The 6,366-nt window shown below is 47.1% G+C and overlaps 1 long non-coding RNA gene across 1 annotated transcript; it reads left to right on the top strand.

The window, feature by feature from the left end:
* Window positions 1-1,309: 1,309 nt before the first annotated feature.
* LOC142584135 (uncharacterized) lies at window positions 1,310-2,752 on the top strand. Its single transcript, XR_012828711.1, has 3 exons — window positions 1,310-1,386; window positions 1,464-1,541; window positions 2,496-2,752. It is a non-coding gene; the product is annotated as an uncharacterized LOC142584135 (long non-coding RNA).
* The last annotated feature ends 3,614 nt before the right edge of the window (window positions 2,753-6,366 follow it).

A 6,366-nucleotide genomic window follows, 5' to 3' on the forward strand; every position in this document is an offset into this window, starting at 1 on the left:
GCCCTCGCAATGGAGAGGGTTTAGGGATCAACCTCACTGGTCCACTATTTCATATTAACGCGATAGCGTTAAGGAGCTCGTGTCGCAGAAAAGCCGGTGTCGTCGGCGTCGGTGTCGGTATCGGCGTCGGCGTCCGCGGCGCTGGCCGCGAGGGAATCGAACCAGGGTCTCCGGAGTGTGAGACGGAGACGTTACCACTGAGCCACGAGTTCGATGCTTCAAAGCGGTACAAAAGCGCCTCTAGTGAACGCGGTGTTGCCTTAGAAACGAGCTGTTTCTAAGGCTCAGGCGTGCATCGCTTGCTCAGGCGCACGTTTCGTTGTCGCGCCGAACGCTGCGTTGCTCGACGCTCACCGCGTCCGATGCGGGGCGCGTAGTCGCTGCGCCGTAGCCCATTGTCTTATACCCCTTTTGCGGGTCGTCGGGAACGCTGTCGCGTTCCACTCTTGAAGGCGAAGCTTAAGCGTCCTCCAATTTTTTCTTTCGCTACTGCCATACTGGGCGCCGCCCGCAGTGCCAAAGTACTATAGGCTGTAGCACCCAAAACGATTTAGTTTAAAAAGCTTTTGTTGAGTTATTAATATGCCTTTGAGTCCTCAATTCTGGAATTGAAGTGCTTCCTCTATAAGTACTAATTGAGGTATTACTATGGATATGGTTATTAGTTATCTGCCATATTTTTCACGCTACCGAATTCCTAGCAATCACAAAGACACATAACTTTTAAAGAATATCGGAAAATATCCTTACACAATTCACGTTTTTTTTTTTGTAAAATTCTGTGCAGCTGACACAGACACTGTACTTGTGACATGAAGTCACACTACAACAACAGTTTTCTTAAACTTTCGAGGACAAGAGGAAAAGCATGAAATATAATGGCAGGTTTCGCAGCGGCTTCCCGGAGCGAGCGGGAGAGGGGAAGTAAAAGGCGAGTTGAGCATCGCGGCGCCCGCGACTTTATAGACCAGAATACGCTAGCCTCGCGCCCAGACTATTTGAACGCATACTCTCGCGCCCGGATTGCCCAGTCGACCAGCGCCATTTTGTTCTGGGCTGCCAAAGTGTGTTCGCCGGCGACCAGCAGACATGGCTAGCGCTAGCTCTAGGACTCCAAAGTGCGGAAATGTGCCCGTTCACGCGGATCCTATGTACAAGAAGTCATCTGGGCATCGTTGCGTCGTGTTTGGATGCCAAAATAACCAGCGGAAAAGGAGCAGGTTGCTTAGCGCTGTTTGCGAAGTGCACAATACACGTAGGGAATCGTGCCGGTGCGGTGTTTTCAGCCTGCACTGATTTCCATCCGCAACGAAGAATGACAAGCTGCGACACCGGTGGATAGCTGCAGTGAATAGGAAGAACTACCAACCCAGTGAAAATGCACGAGTGAGTATTCGATCGGTGTATATTTTGGTGCCACGTTCAACTTTGCGCCCTACGAACGTAATATGTGTAACACGCAGGTTTGCTCTGAGCACTTTCTGGACAAGCCCACTGAGCAGAATCCCGCGCCGGTGCTTCGCCTTGGCTATAACAAGAAGGCAAGCCTTTTCGTGTTTTCATTCAGGCAGACCTCCCGACGGTTAAGCGGAACAGCTGAGTTTGCGGTCAGCGATACTTGCAGCTGGTGCACGGCATGACCATTAAACGACAAGTTGTAGGCGATAGTATGTTGCCCTGCTGGTGAGCGTTATTGCTAATGAAAGTAAACCGAAGTCTGCTCGTCACGTAGCATGCGTCCACAAAAACGTAAACGACGACTGCTCGTCGACGAAGGCGTTCTTGCAGCGCGCCTGTCTTTACGAGCTGGTGTTGCAGGTGTCATTCGTAACGAATTCACTTGAGCCTCCTAAGCTCTAAACTGCGTGCGGGCTGTTATGCGGGGCAAAGCGCAAAATTTTTCCGTTGATAAGGCGAGGAAAATAAGGTGCTTAATTATTGTTGTATATTGCAACAAAATTTTGCTCGTTCTCACCAGTTTTTTTTTACTGTTTTCTTTTCTAAGGGAGCGCTAACAATCCGATATGGCCTCGCACAAGCGAAACAGGTCTGAAACCAGGTATCTGCAGTTGGTGGGGCTAATTTTTTGGAATGCAGGTGCGGTTGTTGTCTTGTACCAAAGGCTTCCCTGATGATGCAGCTTTAAGTAGGGGTGGTAATTTTATGTGCCCTGTCATGGTTTGTGCAACTGTACAACACCTGCATCCGTCATGCTCGCCCTGTTATACGGGCTTTGACTGCACATGTAGTTGAACATTATAACTACTGTATTTCCTCATTTTCCAATGAGTGCAGGTTTAGCATCATATGCTGCTTGTTCGAGTACTGTAGGCTTGTGTTCTGAATGTTGTACTCTTAAGTGGTTGCACGATACAATTGGCCTGGTGCATTTTCTATTTCATTTTGCGGGGACTTTATATCTTCGCAACAGTGATGGCATGGGAAAGAACTACAGTCCTTCTTACTATAACATCTATTTTGTTTTCAATGTGCAGGTGGTGAAGGGCTGGCGTCTGCTAATCAGGCAGTCAAACGACCTCGCCAGTTGGTTGCCAAACGTGGCCGACCCAGTAGTGACCATGACAAACAAGACCAAACTGAAAGTGCAGAGGACAATGTTCTGCGTTCTTTAATAATATATGTCACCAACACAGTGCTGTAAAATCCTTCACAGGTTACGTGCTTACGTGGTTACCCGATGTATTCGCTTCTGCAGTCTGCACATCACTCAGTGTGGCCATTGCGGACTTGCATGAGGTCTTGAAATTTGATTGAATCGAGACAGCGAAAGTGACAGGCTAGAAAAAACGCGAAATACGCCTTCCGCCCAGCTAAAAAGCCCAAGTTTCGCCTTCGCGCCGTGTCGCATCTCCCGGCGTGGCAGCCCAGGCCTGCTACTTCGCGGCGCTTGGGATAGATGGCGCGACCGGCGCTCATCAATATGGCGGCGCCCTTTGAATTCACGGTGTTCTGGTGTATACAGCCGGTCGAGTCATACGCCGCCAAACTCTTCGGCCGCACCGAGTCTGAAGACCCCACAGAGAATCACATTCGCGACTTTCGACGGCCGCACTTATGCAACAGCACTCTCAACGAACGCTTCACCATAAACGCGTGCGCCCGGGCGCGCTCATTGAACGCCCTCTTGCTGCTGTTTGCTCGTCTTCGCTTCGCGTTCCCAACGGAAGAGGGACCCAAGATCCTCAACGCCTTACAACACCTCACTGTATGTTTAGCGACTCCTGCTGCCAGCATGAACGCACGGCATGAGCGCACCCCACATGAAACGTTCCGCTAAGGCGAATAGTTTAGCGACCATTTTGCGAATTAAATTTTTTAGCTCACACATTCGTGCAGTTATTTCGTGGGGTGTTGATAGAGCTGCAGCCAACAATTTTTCGGCGCAACGCATCGGGTAGATGAGCTCGGGCTACTGGATACCGGAGCATTCTTTGCCATTTGCGCCCAGTCAAGCCGGCGGAAAGAGGGGCGTCTTCAGGGGTTTGGCACCCCCCCCTTCCCACTGGCCCCTTGCACCCGAAGCCCATGGCGCCCCCCCCCCCCCCCACCCACGTTGCTACGCCACTGGTTCGATGCTTTTTTACGCTTCCTGCTTAAGCCCTCCGCGACTAAGGTGATCAGCGACAACACGCGCCGATGGCACCAGGCATGTCCAAGGAACAGCGCCCTGACACCACTGGCCCCTAATTGACCCTCTCGGGACCTGCGCCACCGCTGGGCGCGGTGGAATTTCCAGGATGGGCTCACCGAATCCGTTTGTCTTCATACCGCAGGTGAGGAAACAATGCGGAAACGGTGTCCGTTCTAGTGATCCCTTCCTATGTGTGCTACCGTGCCTATGGATGCATTGCCTATTGTGTCGCGTTGCTCTGTACGTGAAAGATTTGCTGTTGCTGGGTGGCGATATTGAGTCAAATCCTCGTCTCAATCTCGCACAACTTTCAAAACAACTTGAAGAAATTGTGGCAGATATTAAGGAGGTAAAATATATCTGGACTGGAGGCCAACATCGCCACCTATCAAAACCGACTAGCATCAATGAATCGCGTTATTGAAATCCTGACAAACAGAATAGATGACTTCGGTAAACCGCAGCCAGAGGTCAAACTTAATCATTTATGTGTCAGAAGAAGGAGACGACGAGACCTCTGGATCTCCGAAGAGTTCCGTGAACAAAAAAAAATAATTAAAGACATACTTCAACTACCGCCAGTTTGTATTGGGCGAATCCAGCGTTCGGGTAAACGCACAGAAAACAAAATTAAGCCAGCTATATTCATGCTACTGAAGTTCCATAAAAAAAATGAAATTCTAAATCACAGATGCACACTAAAATATATTGGCCTATCCAACGGTGAAGATCTTTCCCGAAAAATAAAGGACACCAGAAAAGAGCTCTGGAATAGTGCCAAGTCCAACCATGATAAGAAGGATAAAGTTTCGTTAGCATTTGGCAAACTTTTATCAACCACAAAGCCTACGTTGGGGAAGATGAGAAGAACGATAAGGTACCATTGCAAAAAAAGAAAAAAACTACCCCAAGAAGCAGGCACAACTCAATGCATCGGTACAGATGCAATCAACATCATGGAGGATAATTATATAGTAAAACAGCATGGTTTTACTTTTGAATGCAGATTGCCCCGAAATAAACGTACTCGATGTTACAAAGGAAGTGCTTCAAAGGATAAGCAGCTCCGAATTATTAACGCTAACGCCAAAAGCATTACTAATGAGTCTGATCAGCTTGGAGTTCTTCTCCATCAACACAACCCTCACGTAACAAACATGGCTTCACCGAAACATGGCTTCACAACAAGATTCCTGATGATCTTATCTTTTTCCCTCATACAGAATATTTCGTAAAGATAGACCCTCGAGAGGTGGAGGAGTGGCCGTGATTGTTGGAAAGCAATTACAGGCTGTTCTGCTCAAAGACGTACCTGATGTTGCGTGCCTTTGCTTGAAACTGTTTTCTGGGAATATTGCTTTATTTTATATGCGGTTTATAGGCCGCCCAACATTGCGCATGAATATATAACTAGGCTACAACTTCCTATCTCAGAATACAGAAAGTATAAAGTATTGTTGGTTGGTGTCTTGCCTGGCGTTGACTGGGAAAGACTGCAGCCGTATTCACCGCATAACAAACACATAGATCTTGTCTTCGACATGATGGTTACACACGACTTGTGTCATGTGGTTCGTCCACCTACACGCGTATCTTGTACCAGTAATTCAGCTTTAAATCTAGTATTTGTTCCTCATGACACTTCCACGAATACTTTGTATCGGCCTAACGAGGAATTTCAGATCATTACCTTGTCATACCCATAAACCCTCTTGCCAATCCAAAAAAAGCGTGAAGCACGTCGTATCCTTGACTTCACACCGACTTCATGCCGATGATGCATCAGTTATTGATCATCTCGAAACTTGCATTGTTGAAATTGAAGGCGATGACGCCTGCGCAATCTATAAACAGTTTAAAGAAATGTTCCATTATTGCCTAAATAATTTTGTACCTATAGAACTCAAAAACATTCGGAAGCAGACGCTTTGGAGGAAGCGCAAAATTATCCATCTGAAACGTCGATAAAAACGCTAAAGAAAGAGCGCGTACAAAGAAGCACCGTCGATCAACTAAGAGAAAGCCTCGCCCTCTCTTTTCGCCAATCAAGGAATTACTATTTCAAGACACCCTTGCCGAAGTTAATAAGAAATGGTCCTTGTAAATTCTCGTGGCATATTAGCGAATCAAAAGCACCTATACCTGAAATAACACTAGACAATACAACTATTACCATTTAGACTTCTATAGCTCAGATTTTTAACACTTAGTTACAAAGCATGTTTTCAGAATCAAAGCTGTGTGATGTGCCATGTTGAACACCTGCACACCAATCACAAGTTAACTTCATCTCGTATGACACCGTCGTTTCCATGTTACTAAACCTGAAGGCCAAATCATCTCCAGCACCTGACGGCATCCCAAATGCGTTTCTTCGGAGGTAGGCTGAATCACTGGCCAGGTATTTGGTTACCATAATTTGCGCCTCTTGGTTGACCATTAGGGTACCTGATCACTGGAAGATGGCCCGAGTTGTGCGCGATTTTAAAAATGGTGATCGCTTTCAAGTAGAAAACTACCGACCTATATCTTTAACATCATCTTGCCGCAAATAATTGGAGCATGTCATCGAAACTAGTATTAATGAATTTATAGATCGCGGCAACATTTTGACCAATTTCCAACATGGCTTTTGTAAAGGATTTTCCACTGTAGCTCAACTACTTTCAGTTGTCCACTCTTCTGCAGGAACACTTGATACTAACGGCCATGTA

The sequence above is a fragment of the Dermacentor variabilis genome, chromosome 6 (assembly GCF_050947875.1).
Source record: "Dermacentor variabilis isolate Ectoservices chromosome 6, ASM5094787v1, whole genome shotgun sequence".
Lineage (NCBI taxonomy): Eukaryota > Metazoa > Arthropoda > Arachnida > Ixodida > Ixodidae > Dermacentor > Dermacentor variabilis.